The following is a 16,439-nucleotide window of genomic DNA, read 5'->3' as shown; positions in this document are numbered from 1 at the left end:
CCATTTATTTACAACAAATGGTTTATCCATCTGGCCATAAGGAGAACTTTCATAAACATGAGCATCTGACCATAACATAACCCACATCGCATTTGTGTTCAAAAACTGTCCCCCAAACCCTTCTTTCTTAATATTTCATGTTGTATTCTAAAAAAAGAGATTATATAATTATCTTCTACATGTCCAAAAGACCTATTACCACAGTTGCCAGGTGATTATTGATTTTGGAAGCAACTTTCAAATTTTAAATGAAGAATGTCATTTAACTTCAGAATAGAGGGTAGGCTTAACGTTCATTATAAAACAGCCATGATCCACTCTTTGAAAATAGCATAGAATGCTGGGTCAGCCTTCATCACTTCTGTGATTTGATGCAGTGAACTGTGGCCATAAACTTCAAAGGCACAGGGACAGCTTGGAGGCAGTTCAACAGATAGCAATGGAATCAGAGTTTCAGAACTGGAAGGGATACTCGGATCAATGCATTCTCCTAACTGCACAGAGGAGAAATAGATAGATTGGAAAGATAGCTAAAGAAAATATTCTCAGAAAAGGGGTTATTTTTTGTGTTGAAAGAGAAGGCAAAAGAGTATCTTCCAATTACAAATATGTAGTTGAAAACAGAGTATAAGGATGTCTTTGCCACTACCCACCACACCACATACACACACACACACACACAAAATCACAATCATAATCACATATAACAGCAATACATACCCAAATCAAGACAAAAAGTGGAAAGGAATTATGCTGTAAGTTGAGCCAAACGCAAAATAAATTAGTAAATACCCAAGGATGTGAGCTGTTGTTCTATCTGAAGAACTTAAGCATTGAAATCTTTACTTTTTAGTGGTGAAAATATTAGTAATTAGCAAATATTTTAGATTTTGAAACACTTTTCTTTTTTCTTTTTTTGAGACAGAGTCTCGCTCTGTTGCCCATGCTGGAGTGCAGTGGCGCGATCTCGGCTCACTGCAACCTCCACCTCCCAGGTTCACGCCATTCTCCTGCCTCAGCCTCCCAAGTAGCTGGGACAACAGGCGCCCGCCATCACGCCTAGCTAATTTTTTGTATTTTTAGTAGAGAAGGGGTTTCACCGTGTTAGCCAGGATGGTCTTGATCTCCTGATCTCGTGATCCACCTGCCTCGGCCTCCCAAAGTGCTGGAATTACAGGTGTGAGTCACCATGCCCGGCCGATTTTGAAACACTTTTTTACATATTTCATTAAGTTGACACAATAATCATATGACACAGGTATTAATATTCACATTTGTCATACATGAAAACTGAAGGTCAGAGAATATTTAATTTAACAAAAACTGCACAGTTTGTAAATGACAGTATCAGAAATCAATTTAGGTGTTCTGATTTAAGATATTAGTCATTTCTTTGTGTCTAGTGAGCACTTCTTTGGCGGTAAAGAATAGTGATTTAAAATAATACTTTGGAAAAAACGGGGCCCTTTCATGCCTTTCTTAAAAACAGCAAATGTGGAAACAGGACAAACTAACTGGAAAAGGGGGCTCATCTAGCCCTGCCTTTTCCTAGAACAGCTGGCAGAAGTGCTTTGGTATCCCTTGATGATAGCACTGCCCTGCATGTGTGACAACAAAAGAGATAACAACATATCAACATATCAAGAGATAACATGCATAACAACAACTCATCCTAAGCCAAGGCTGGGTTTTAGAAAGGTTGCCGAATCATAAAAAAAAAGTTTACGTTTTCAAATGAAAAATTCAGTTGTTTGGGAAAAAAGACTCAAGCCTACACAGCTAATCCCAGGTAAATTAGTGTTGTCTAGTGGAGGGAACATAGGTTTGAGTGCAGTCAGATTCATAATCAAATCCAGGCTTAACTCCTCACTCTTGGGTGCATTGCTCTATTTATTATTTGCTTTCACTGAACCTCAGTTACACCATCTATAAATGGTGGGAAGTGCCGGTTTCAAAGGGCTAGTCTGAGGCTCAAAGGAGATTGCCTGTGTAAACTGCTTTCTACCAGCCCCTCCAGGAGTGCCATTCTGTTATTTTGTGTAGTTATGCACAAGACCTCAAGCCCATGCAGACATACTTAGGGTTAGAGTGTTAGCATTAGAAACAGAGTTAGGGTCAACATTAAGGATTTAGAGATCTTTGTTTTCTTCTCTTAATAATTAGAATGCACAATTACTTTATTTCTTTTGTGAGTGTCATATGGCTTACATGCCTAGCAACAGTGACCAACACAACTAAGTTGTTTAAAAAATATTGTTTTTAATGTTACTGAATTTCCTGCTGTGAAGATATTGTCTAGTGCCAAAAATTGCACGTCATAGCTTTTCTCTAGAACTCACTCAGTAAGAGATCAGCTACAAAATATTATTTCTACATCTGGAGAATTCATGTGTGGCATGAGAGTTTCTTTTAACTTATGCATATATGAGTGAATAATGATCCTCCCACATCTGAACAAGCTGTGCAAAATGTTCCAACTCTATCCCTCCTGTACTGCTACGTTTCTACAGATAGTGATATGCTATAAAATAAGAATTATTAAGAATTTGATTATGATTGGTATGGATCTTGGAAACAGCCTGAATTTAGATTATTTAACTTTATTTCTATTATTTAAAACCTATGCATTTCCAAGTACCCTTTGGCTAAGCTACCAATGAGGGTAGGATTTAATATTTATTGAGCATCTACTGTGAATTAAATATTCTTTATGTATTAGCATTGAATTCTCACTAGATCACATATCAGTATTCTAAGTTATAGATAGACCCAGTAATTGAATGGCTCAAACATAACGCATGCTCATTTCTTGCTTACATAAGCTACTGGGTGGGTTTTCATGATTATAGCTCTTGTCCAGGCCATCATTTAGGGTGAGTTCCTTTCATCTGATGGCTCTGCCATCCCCTACTGCCTCATTATTGTTTGAATCCAGTTAGAAGAAGGGAGAATGCCATGTTGAAGGTTTTATGGCCAGGTTTAGAAGTGGCACACAGCCCTTCCACTCCCATTCTGGAGGACAGAATTAGTCACATGTCCATACCCAGTACAAGGGATGCTGGGAAATGTTTTCTACCTACATCCAAAGAAACAGTACCTTAGGCTCATAGTGTTAAATAAATAATTTGTGGTAATGACCAGGTTTTGGACCCAGGCTTATCTAACTCCAAAGTTCATGTTGTTTCTGTGATCATAAGCTGCCTATCAGATTTTAAGACTTATGTTTCTACCACACTACGGCTCAAAATTTGTGGTACATTTTCTCCCGTTCATCCTGTTACTGAAGAAGCCATAATAAGTGACTCCTAAATTCAATATTCTTAGATGTAAAAATTTCTATTCCAAGTGTCTACTTCGCTTTTGATCTTTTAAGTGTGCATTCTAGAAGGGGAACAAATCCACCAGTGTTTGTATCAAATATTAACTGAGGGTTACCTAAGACCCAAAAGGCTTGGACCCTCATCTTTCACTCAGGAAAATGTGAGTGTGCCCTAAGAGTAGAAATGCAAGCATTCTACATGAAAATAAACACAACCAGCAGTTAACTACAAGTGTAATTTTGTGGAAGCCACAGAAATGCAGTTCTCAGCTCTGATTCAATAGATTCCTTCCTTCCTGCGGGGAGCACAGCAAGCATGGCTAACAGGCAGCCCAAGCCGACCCCCGTCGGGATCTCCGCTGCAGGCACATGGAGACCACACTTCCCTCAGGATTCTCCCAGGCAGACACAGAAGGAACACGAAGGAAGTCCAGTCCTGCAGATCTACAGAATCCTCTGATGGGAATCTTTGGCTCAGGAACTCCACATCACTGTGACCAAACGTTCTGAGAACAGCACTAGGGTCTGACAGCCTTCTTGTCAGGTCTCCCTCCCGTCTCTCATTTAACATTGTCGGTCTCAGGCCTGCAGTGCTGTGCGCAGGCCTACCAACCCCTGCTCTTTTATTCTTATGTATTTATCTCAATAAATCTCTTGCTTGTCTAATCCTTTTTGAACATTTATTTCTGGAGGACTTAAATTGATGCAAATATTAAGTTGAACTTAATATTTGTAGATGCTAAAAGCGCATCAATTTATAAATATACACACTCATACACATACATTTACAGCGAGAGAGAGGGATGTCTAAGCCCCAAAGTAAGCAAAATGCTTGAAACAAACAAACAAAAAAAATAGGAATAATCTCACTAAAGTCAGGAACAAAACAAGCGTAACTACTATAAAAGCCATCATGTAATGTTGTAAATGAAGAACTAAGCAAAAATAAAACAAAACAAAATGAAAAGAATTACAGTAATAAAAATTCAAAGTAAAAAGACTTAATTTTACCTGATCTGATTATGCCTGAAAATCACAAATGGTAATAAAAAATATGGCAAACAGTAAGTTCATAAAAATTGCAGAAAACAAGAGTAATACTAATATTAAAAAATCCATTGTTTTTACACATGCAAACAATAGCCAGTTAGAAAGTATAATAGAAGGAAAGGTCCTATACTATAAAAGTAAATTATAAAGCCCATAGGAATAAATTTAATAAGACCTGTGTAAATCTATATGAAAACAATTTTAAAATGCAACTGAAAAACAAAACTTAAGAATTGAACAAAAGACACAGTATGTGTTCATGGAGAGGAAGATTTAACATCGTACAATAATTATTTCTCTGTTAAGTTTATTTGCTTCTTTGAAATGTACCAAACAAAATACCACAATCATATTATTTAGAATTAGGACAGTGATTATAACATTAATACAGATGAATAAACAATGTAGTGAAGAAATATTTGAAACAGAAGAGCAATGAAGAATCACTGGTTTTACTAGATATCAAAATATTATAAAGCATTAATAATAAAAAATAATATGGTATTGATGCATAAATAGGCCATCAAACATAATTCAGAATCTAGAAAACCTAGCAAAATCCCAATTCAAAACAAAATTCCTTTTAAAAAAAGGGAATTTAGTATGAGGTAAAAGTTGTTTCTACCTTTTAAAATCAGTAGGGAAAAGGGGACTACTAAAATTGGCAAGAATAACTAAGTAGACATTTGGAAAAACATAAAGCTAAATTCATATGCCACACTCTACACCATGATAAATTTCCAATGATCAAAAATCTATATGTGAATTAATTAAGCTGTGAAACTACTAGAAGAAAACATGGCTAAATTCTTCATAATATTGAAATAAGAAAAGTCTTCTTTATTCAGACTCAAAACTCAAAAGCCATAAATCTGATAAATTTAACCATATGAGAATCAAAATTTCCTTCAGGTGGAGAGTTTATGCAAAACAAAACCAAGCTAAGTGCAGCTAACTGTCAGGGAACAGGGAAAGGGACTGAGGAGTGCTCACATTTCCCACTAGGGTCAAGCCTGGCTAATTAAATTAATGAGAAACCAACCCAAATCCCAATAGGAAGGAAATGAAAAGACAGTTCACAAAAAAGAAAATAGAAATGATGCCAAAACGCATGAAACAATGTTCATATTTACATATAATGAGTGAAATGCTAACTAAAATTGAATTCAAATACATTTTTCTCCAGATATTTTTTAAAAATCTAAGTTTTGATAACTGACTCTGGGCTATCATTTGAATGATGTTGATTGCTCCAAAATTCATGAAACTTGACCCCCAATGCCACAGTATTAGGAGGTTTGGCTTTTGGGAGTTTACTGAGTCAGGAGGGTACTGGCCTCACACTGGGATTAGCTGTTCTCATCAAAGGACTTGATAGAGAAAGTTAACCCCTTTTTGCCCTTCCACTCTTCTGCCTCATGAGGATGTCACAAGAGAAGGTGCTATCTACAGAGCAGGCCCTCACCACACTTCAAACATGCTGGCACCTTGATCTCAGCCTTTGTAGCCTCCAGAACTGTGATAAATAAGTTTCTGCTCTGTATAAAGTACCTGGTCTCAGGTATTTTGTTATAACAGCAGACTCCGACACCCTCTTATGAAGTTATAGGGAAACAGGTGCTTTCATATACTGCTGGGCTAAATTAGTACCATCCTTTCTGAGGGCAAGTTGGCAATGTCATCATTATGAAAATGGACCCAGAAATTACATCCTTGGAATTTAACTGCACAAATATGACATGATGTAAGGCTCTTTACTGAAGCATCTTTTACGGCTACCAATAGGAAACAACTCAGATAGTTAATAAATGATGACAACTTCTCACAATGCAATGTGATACTACTTAAAGGAAAGGAATGAAAGAACTGTATCCAAACATAGAAATATTTCCTTCCAAAATACTTCAAATAAAGACCAAGATATACAGTAATGTGTGTGATATGATACACACACCTTCTGGATATAAAAAAGGAAATAAGAGTGCACATGTGTGTATATGTGTACCTGCAAAATGAAACCCTGGAAGAAAACATAAGAAACTAATGACCATGGTTACCCACAGGGGGGGAGCAGTAAGAGATGTGCAGATGAGGGATGAAAATGAAGGCAAGACCTTTTATTCTACACATTTTTATAACTTGACTCTGCATTCAAATTTTTTGATCATCTATTCAGTTTCTATAATCATAAGAAGAATACCAGAGCAAGCAAAGGTTAAAATATATACATTCATTTATTTCAAAAATGTTTATTCAACAACCACGGTGTAGCAAGAGCTGAACCAGGCAATGAAGAATAAAAGATGACAATTCCAGTATTTAAGGAGCATACAGTCTAGTGAAAGAAACTGACAAGCAATAATGATCTAGATTTAAAACTTGAATGATTGAGCAAAGGAAACTGCACCAGTAGAAACAGAAAAGTCAAAAGGGAAAGCCACCTTAAGAAATAATATAGCTGATAGGAGATATTCTACAATTTGATGAAATGAAGGATTTATGCAAATTGAAAATTCCATCAGTTAGTGGATAAAAGACTGGCATTTATAAAGGACTCCAAAACTGGATTTTGAGTGTTATTTTGAGGCTGAAAATATAGAAGAGAAAGCAAAAAGAGAAGGGAATTCATAGGAAATCCTAGCCAATGTCCACATGCATTGGGCTTAGGACATTTTTCCTTTCATTGAAGTTTCCATTCAAGATTCTGCCCTGAAAAAGTAGCCTCAATAAACATAGGATTGAAGTATTTTTCATATACAACTAAACAAAAGGCTTAAAACTCATAACAGTCTCTGTCAAAACATCTATCTCTTTAAAATGATAATCATAACTTTAAAAACTCACAGTAAGATAGTCTATGATATGATATTGCTGAAGCTGTATATCTGACATCTGGTGAGATGTCTAGTACCATTTTATGATTTATGATACAGGAAATCTGAAGATCCTTTGGATACGGTATGATTCATGTAAAAAAGACACTTTGATTCAAATCCATTTACTTTTATTTTTGATCATTCAGAGAAATTATTTCATGTCGAATATTAATTCTTCCAAGAAACATCTGGTAGGGCACGATGCTAATGAGGCCACAGTTGCTGGTTCAATCCATACACTGCAGACAGGCGCCACAGAGGGAGAAGCTTTTTTTGTATGCACCTCTAATCAAGTCCAGCTGTCTTCCAATTTTGACACTGGGCACAAAGGGACCCAGGTGAGAGAAGGTGAATTCCTGATGAGGAATCATCATCCACAAAAAGTAGCAGAAATTTCTTAGTTAATCTTACATCTCACAACATGACAGGCTGTGGGCTCAGTCATCTACATTTGTCCTTGAGGGTTTCTTTTTTAATGTAAGACAATATTATTCAAGTAAGTATATCACAAATGATTCATTCAACCAGGATAAAGGGAAAATGCAAGGTAATGCGTGCTCAATGCAACTGAATTCCTCTAATTTCTCCTAGGCATCGTTATTGTCAACCAGATAATGCTGTGTTGCTCCTGCTTTAAATCTGAATATAACTTTACCATGCAGGAAAATAAACTCACAAACAAAAATACATTTTCAGACTCCATCAAGAGTGCTGCCAAGCATAGAGTTTACAAGTGTAACAATGGCAGCTGTTCCCACCAGTAAGAACAGCTGGGAAAAACAGAACTAGAGTCATTATCTCTCAGATTATGATCTGCTGGAACAATGCCCAAAATATCAACACTGCCACTGAGTGACAGCATTTAGCCTCTGATAACCTCATTTAAATTTTCATTTCACTTCACTAAAATGCATTAACGGTGTCACATATTCAAGAATAAACAAAACATTTCAGAATTATTCCAACAATATATGTGGAAATCTGTTTTCTTTTAGAGACTTTGAACTGCCTGTATTCAAGATTAGCAAATACCGAGTCACTTCATTCCTGAGAGACCACCATCTAAAGGAAGCACACTTTTTTGGAAGAGAAGTAATAGAATAGATATATATTGTTCAAGCTGTCCATGAAATAAAATCCAGGTTTGATTATTACAGTTAGAAAATTGGCACCACAATGTCCAGAAGATCAGGGATAGAGAAACATCCTGTCAATCTTATGCTCTATGGGCATGAATGAGGATTATGAATTCAGAAAGCGAGTTACATTTACAAACCACTCGTGTATACAGAATACATCTGTGTGTGACTCTGCAAAAAGCAAGTAGAATATAAAATAATACAGAAATAATAACCTCTCTCTCTATGAAGGAGAAGCTATAGGAATGACAAAGATAGAAGGCAAATGAACAAGAGGATGTCCTAGAAGTCAAGTACAAAGAAACCCTGCTGAGGAGTAAGCAGTGGTCCGTGGCGTGTGATGGATGCCTCTTCATTTGTACTGCATATGGCCTTAACATCTTTTCAGAAAGTATGAGCGAACAAGTGTAAATACTATAATTGCAAGTGCACCATTATAGAAGATAAAACTCCAAAGAATGACTTAAAGGAATCAGAAAAGAGAACAATGCATTGTGTAAAAGAAATGATATTTATCGTTTCTTGTTATTGAGAATATCATAGAGCAAAGAACAATCCCGCCAGTGTCAGGTAGCTGCAGAGACTATTTTACTACCTGCAGAACAGTTACAAAAGACTAGATTCTGTAAGTATTTGATATTAAAAAATTAAAATCTATCTGGAAAATTGAGACAGGAAAAAAAGAGGTGGCATCTGTAAGTATCATGCATCCCCTTCTGCTCCTGGAATTCCATGTTTAATAGAAAATTTTAATTCAAACACTCTAGGTGACTGACGAGGTTACAGTGACATAGATGATATCCTAAAGCGTGAGTTTCAGAATCAGGAAGAACCCAGGTTTATCCCATAAGTCATAGTTGTCAATGTTTTTCAAGTGGTTCCTACATGCTCAGGAAGTTTTTGGTGGGCTGCACATGGATTGTTTTCTCACAAAATTCTCCTAGCCACCCTAAGGTTTCATATTTTTGTTATCCTCATTATATAGATGAGGAAAATCTGCCACAGCCATGTTAAGTAACCTGGCTAAGGTCACGGAGTTGGTAAGTGGCGGAGGTAAACTATAAAGTATCTCACTTCCTCCAAAATGTCACTATCTGGATGACTACAAAAGTCACTACTCTTCTTGGCATCGCACTATGCTTTTCTGTACAGTATGAATGAATCTCATGCCCTACTCACAAGGGTGTTATGGGATAACATCAAAACCATTGCCTTCTATAAAACAGTGACTCAATGCTGCTGACATCATTAATTATGTCATCATTAATTATGACATCATTAATTATGACCATCATTAAAGATTATCAAGCACTTGAAACAGAGAGAGAAACAATAACCTTCTTAAATGCCTAAAATTAGGAAACCCTCTTGATTACAGCTGACTGAAAGCTGGGGACTCTTGTAAAGCCATCTTCTGTTTACATTGTATGGAAAAGCAGCTACTTGTCCTGAGTTCCACACCTTCCTGCTGTAACCTCCCACTGTGACTTTTCCTTTCCTCCACGTTGATCAAATAAACCAAGAAGTTTCTACATATTAGACAGAAGGCAGTAAGTCCAGATATGGGGAAGGGGCTGGATAGCTGCATATATAATTATTAATTGACTATATTTATTTCTGCAGAGACAAAGACAGCCTTAACATTTCCCTCAGTTTAATTCAACTTTAGTCAGGTTTCTTCCTGACTCTATGCCCCTGACCTCCTTTTTCAAAGAAAAACTTTAGAACACTTGCAATTGGAAACTCTCTCTCTGCCTCTTTAAGATATAAATCTTCTCCCAACCTCTTGCAAGTTTTACAACTAAGGAATGTCTTTTCCAAGGACCTGGGAGCCATCATTGAAATGGCATCATCAAGAAGGAGTCCCTATCTCCCAGTCTCTGTGAAAGGGTGTGAGCCAAACTTCCATCAGCACCAGTTGGGAAACACAGGTGGCCTGATCCCACTGACCAACCTCCCGTCATGTCATTCAGTACTTTTCCACTAGTTCACTCCAGTGTTTAAAACCTCGCCCACCTTTCATTTTAAGGGTGTGGAGTTTAGTCTCTCTCCCAATTGCAATAGTCTTGAATAAAGTCTTCCTTGCCTGTTTAACTCTGTCTGGTGCAAGTTTCTTTGACAGTGGTGGATTTTACATTCACTTGAGAGAGCAGAAACTAGGCAGGAAGAGGAAAGAAAATTATGTAGTGGATTTTCTGATGAGATAAAAAAAATGGAGGCTGCCTTAGTGTGAGCTTTTTATGTAAAAGTGCCAGCACCTCCATGACATCTTGATTGGGTCATGAAAGGAGTCATCCCCAAGCATGCAGACATCATGGGGAGAACTGAAAGTGGGATGGGGGGTGGACAAGGCATGAAAAATAAATGACAGCTTTAAAGAAGAACAATTATAAAATTTATACTCTACAAGAATAGACTTTTATGTAGATTAAAATGCATTTAAATGCAAATTCAAGGCATATTTTTATGTAAATTTATATGTGGTCTTCTTGTTTATTTCATATATTTGGCTGTGACCTTGTAAAGACCTTAGCAACAATTCCTCCCTACTGCTTTAGAACTGTTAGGCAAGGAGAGGTCTATTGTGAGCTCCTCTTCAAGTAACTGGGTGAGGTTTGGGGAGGAAGAAGGGTAACTTTCTAATGATCTGAAGTTCTGAAATACTTAGGAGTATTTAGACCAGAGTAATATATTTAGGCCTAAATACTCAAAAGTTTCCCAGGATATTTCCATCCTGATGGGCTAGTACGGAATTCAGAGCTCTCAGTAAACATTAAAACCCAGTGCCTACCCAGGATCGTTAATGGAACCTGGGGAACAAAGCTGACCTTTCTTGGGGCAGATGAATCCTTTGAAAGTGTCTGACACTCCTTGAAAGAACAACACGTGCCTATACCATGTCCCTTCCACCATGAGAGCTTTGGGTTAGAACTCAGATCAATTTATATTTCAAATCCTAGCTATGAAAGCTTGGGCAAACAAGAAAACTTATCGAAGCTTCAGGTCCCCAATATACAGACTGATTGATAGATGATTGATATAGATAGAAAGATAGATAGATAGACAGAGTTCCTTTATTTGAGAGGAATAAAAATCTCTACTAAAGAGAGGTGTTGTGATACTTACTGCCATATCTGGCACAGAGAAGACACTCAATGTAGGCAGCTTCTATTGTCATTATTATTGTTACCATTATTGTGATTTTTCCAATTTTTTAATTCCCATTTACCAATAATAAAAGCCCCACATCACTTGACTTTAGGTTCCTGGATATGTGTGTGTTCCTCAGATATCCAAAGTGTGATTTTACTTGTCAGAGAAGTGAATTTCAAGGAGCTCTGGGCCTAGATAAATTAATTTCTACTATGCAACATTTATGATAATGATATGTACAAATGATTTGCTCAGTAAATGCATTTGAATGTCTTCCCAAGTTTGATGCTGTATTAGTTTGCCAAGGCTGCTATAACAAAGTACCATAGACTGAGTGGCTTAAACAAAAGAAATTTATTTCACATTTCTGGAGACTAGAGCTCCAAAAGCTGGGTGCCGGCAGGGTTGGTTTCTTACAGAAAGGCCTCTCTCCTTGAGGGTTGGTTTCTTACAGACAGGCCTCTCTCTTGGTTTTGTAGATGGTCATCCTCTCCCCGTGTCTTTATATAATCTTCCCTCTGTATCCAAATTCCCTCTTCCTATCAGGATGCCCATCTTGTTGGATTAGAGCTGACCCTAGTGACCTCATTTTAATTTAATTATTTCTATAAAGACCCTGTCTCCAAATACAGACACATTCTGAGGTACTGACCCCAACATGAATTTTGTGGGGGACACAGTTTAGCCCATAACACATGGCTTAATTTTATATATGTCTATTTTATCTAATTTTCTACTTAGTGGCCTTTTCTTTTCCACCTCATCCATTATAGTTTCCCAATATTTATAACGTTTGATCATTATTAACTATTGAAACACCTTTAAATTTAATCTGATACAGAAATGCCCTAGTCCAGGTAACAGGTAGAGCAGGCACCAGGTAGAGCAGGCTGGGATCTCACATAAGAATATATGGTAGAAAGAATTAGAATTTTATTTCATAGAGAATAAGCCCCAAATATTTTATTTCTTTATAACCTCCACAGTGTCATGCAGTACAGTAAACGCACAGCACATGCCTGTGGGAAAGATGAGTGAATCAATGAATGAATTAGCAGGACTCAAAGAGCAACAGCTGACATTTATAACCCCTCTTCTTCTAAGCACACAGAGTAATTGTGTTGCCTTGTGGAAGACTCTTTAGAGTTGCCTGGCTGGGGAATCTTTAGTTTGAGAGACAGCCTAGGGACTCACACTCATCATGGAGAAGCCTGAACTGCATCTTGAGATTTGCCAGTGTTTCCAGAGCAATCCAAGCATTGCTCCAGCAGTGTGAAGTTGTGTCAGGGAAATAAAAAGCCAAGGTCTCCAGTAGACCCTAGGGAGAATGGAGACAAGAACATCACACCATTTAAATGATTAAAGCAAGAAATTTAACAGTGAAAAGTGATAAGGCATTGCATTTTCCTGTTAAAATGACGAATTCTGTTTACTTTGACCAAGAGCAGGCTTAATTTTAAAACAGGGAAGTGATCCAGTTTATACCAAAATACCAATATATTCAAATAATAAACTAAATTAGCCCTTCTGTTTAAAAAAAAGATCTTATCAAAATGCTAACCACTGTGGCATATCTGCAAAGAGAACCTTGCCTAAGTTCAAAATTGTCAATTTCCATAGAGAAAGCTGTTATCTAGTTTTTTAAACACCTGTAGCTTCCCTACCTCCACAGTTTATCCCGTCTATAATTTTCAAATCCCCACCTATTCATTTTCCACTATCTCGTTTCCACTTGAAAACTGAATAATTAGGAAAGAAGATAGATACATACATACATGCTATCTAGATAGACAGATATCCACAGATAAAATAATAAAAATCCCAATCTCTAGCTAGATAAAGAGTATTGTTCCCAGTACTCATTTCAGTTATCTTAAATGTTTGTTTTTTTGTGGGTTTATTCTTTGGGTGGGAATGTATTGGTTTTGGTTTTTATTTTTAACAAAGACAACAAAAGAGAAAGAGGAGAGAAAAGACAATTGCACATTTCTAAGTGTTTTATCAGAGCCTCAGTGTAGAGGTTGTGTTATGATCTCGAGTGGAAATTTGTTTTCATCACAAACCACCTCACAGTATGATACAATTTATCATGATTGTCATCCTAGGCTCAAGGGAGAGCAGAAATAGAATTCTAGCAGCTCTGTGCATAAGGACCTATGTACTCAAGCGCATGGGTAATCCTCAGTGAAATCGCTGCCATCATTGGGTGCCAGCCACTGGCTACTGACAGTAGTTGGCCCCAGCTGCCCAACTTTTAAGTAGTTGGTTTGAACTCACATCAATTGATAAATATTTAGGTCAAAAATCACTCAAGCGCATAAACATACCACCCCAAACTCAACAACACAATACTGTATGCATTTCCAATTCTTTATATAGACAGGGCATTTTACAGTTAGTTCTCCCTTTTTCTTCTTTTTTTTAACTGCATTTTAACGCCCCAGGTTTGTTTAAACTTCTGTCAGAATGTTGACTTGGACTGAGATTTTATTTTTAATTCAGAAAAGAAGAGGATATAATGTCTTTAAAAGAAGAAGGAAATTCGGAGAGTTTTCTGCAATTAGCACCATAGAAGTCAGTTAAGATGCCTTCTGGAAATTTCCAATAGATAGGGGGTAAGTTAGAATGGCAGCAGGCAGCAAATGAAAACAGCACTTGGCAATTTGGGAATCCTTTCTTTGTGACAAACTATCTGGTAGGCAACAATTTTGGCTTTCTCTAAACTTGTATAACTTGCTGTTATTTTGGCTGATTTTGATCATTAGCACAATTGCACATAGAGAACTGTCAGTCAAATTAACTTAAGGCTGAATTCACGCCTACTTTCCCACCTCATTCTACTCAAGTACTTTCAGAAATCCCATCTTTACTTCTAGAAACATTGAAGCAAAAAGAGCTAGAAAGGAAGGTAGCCAGACTGCTACACCTCCCCTCCTTCCCATCATTATAGATCAAGCACTTAAAGTGAAGTTTAGACCTCAAGTCTCTCTCTCCAATTCATGCTTTACTATAGACTGGATTTTTTACTTCAAGTTCATCTGGCTAAAATATAAGTACATATTCACATCACTAAACAGAAAGACAATGGTCCACAAACATGCTCCACTTTCTATGTTTACTACCTTAAAAAATTGTATCATTATCCAGTTGCTCAATTCATAGCCTAGGTCCTTTTCTTCCTTCTCTTTTTCTATGGTAACACTTAACTAATCACCTTTTTTTTTCAAATTTTCTTTCTTCCATATCTCTTGCATCTGTCCATCTTTTTCATGTGCCAACACCATCCAATTCAGACCTCAGTCATTCCTCACCTGTTTATTGCAATAGCTGTGAAGAAACTTGCTTCCTTGGGCCACACTTTCACATTAATTCTATGATGCAGTTAGTCATCTTTCCAACATGAAAATCTCTTCACGTCATTTTTACAAAGACTCCGCATAAAATCCAAATGACATGGAATAATGAACAAACCCTTCATGGCTTGTCCTAGCAAACCTCTCCAGCCTCATTTGTCACTTCCTTAGCTAACCTTGAGCCCCAGTATTCGGCTACTCACAGGTCCCTGCACCAGCCATGATTTCTTTACCCTCTTGTCATTTTCCCTATGCCTGGAGCTTCGACTCCTTCCCCTGCTTCAGTTCTTTCTCAGTTTCTCGTAGAAATCAGTTCTTGCAGAAAACCTGTGACCATAGAAAACTTGTGACTGTATCTCCAGCAGGGCACTGTGAATCCTGTGTGCTCCTTAAAGAATTTATTGCAAAGGGGGCTTACTTTTATATACCATCTCCCTCTATCTTAAAAGCTCCTTAAGAGCGGGAATTCTGTCTTTTTAATCATCATTTATTACTGAATCCTGAGTATATAATGGAACACCAGGGCCATAGAAATTTCATGCTTTATAAATATTGCTCAAAGAATGAATGAAGAGATGGCAGAGGAAGATGTCTTAGATATCAATATTACAGTTGTGTTGCCGTTGCTCCAGTGAGGTCTTGGGGAAATTATTCACCCCGATTGGATAGCTTTGGCTCTTTCATCTTTGGAGTGAATATTTAGTGAGGACAACCCACTCCTTAACTGAACGATATTGAGGTGGTAACAAGAATTCCATCCACATTTTTACTTTCCAGTGTTTGGGGCAAATTCAGTCATTTTGTAATCATAAGTAGAAATTCAATAACTTGTTTTCTAATCAAAACTAGAAATCCATATAAATGCAAACAGTGAATCCTTTACCAAAATTACATACAAGTCAGCATTGAAAATAAGAAGTGGTTTTTTAGACCCTATGCCCTTAGAAAAAGATGGCTCTTATTTTTTGAATGGATTATGTTCTGCAATAAAGCATATGTTGTATATTTTCCTAGGCTACAAACATATGTCCTAATGTACACTGTCTATTTGTACTATAAGTCGTTTGCTTTAAAAAAATAAAAAGGTTGATTTTTAAGCTTTCTATCTAATCTCTATTTGGTTCTCGGGCTTTTTGCTTTACTTCTGTGAAGAGATAGTTCATGCCACTTTCGTACTTTCTAATTTTCTTCCTGTGCTTCTGAAAGACAACTATCTGTCTCCTTTTGTAAAGATATTCATCATGAAATTATAACATGGTATAGGTTGAGACGTGCCAGGATATTTCACCGACTATGGGGACACTCAGTAACAGACCTCTTTATTATCCCAGCAGTCAAAGCCCGGTTTTAAAATGTCAAGTGTCTCTGCAATGCCTACTTCCAATTTACTGGGGAAGCGGAAAGAAAGATTAGAAAGAGATTAAATGTATGGGTATTTAGTACCATAAAAAAGGAATTAGAAAAATTGAATTTATTAGAATTAAAATTATTATAAGAAAGAACCAAACCATGGTGGTCCTTGGAATGCCGCCTTCTCATTTTGAACTTC

At 37.0% G+C, this 16,439-nt stretch overlaps 1 long non-coding RNA gene across 1 annotated transcript; it reads right to left on the bottom strand.

Annotated features, from left to right (window-relative positions):
- Positions 1-12,485: 12,485 nt before the first annotated feature.
- On the bottom strand, positions 12,486-14,970 carry LOC130540752 (uncharacterized). The gene is made up of 2 exons (XR_008954742.1): positions 14,849-14,970; positions 12,486-12,855 (listed from the first exon to the last, which is right to left on the bottom strand). It is a non-coding gene; the product is annotated as an uncharacterized LOC130540752 (long non-coding RNA).
- Positions 14,971-16,439: the final 1,469 nt, after the last annotated feature.

This window comes from Pan paniscus, chromosome 14, assembly GCF_029289425.2.
Source record: "Pan paniscus chromosome 14, NHGRI_mPanPan1-v2.0_pri, whole genome shotgun sequence".
Lineage (NCBI taxonomy): Eukaryota > Metazoa > Chordata > Mammalia > Primates > Hominidae > Pan > Pan paniscus.
This window is presented reverse-complemented; position numbering and strand designations above follow the sequence as displayed.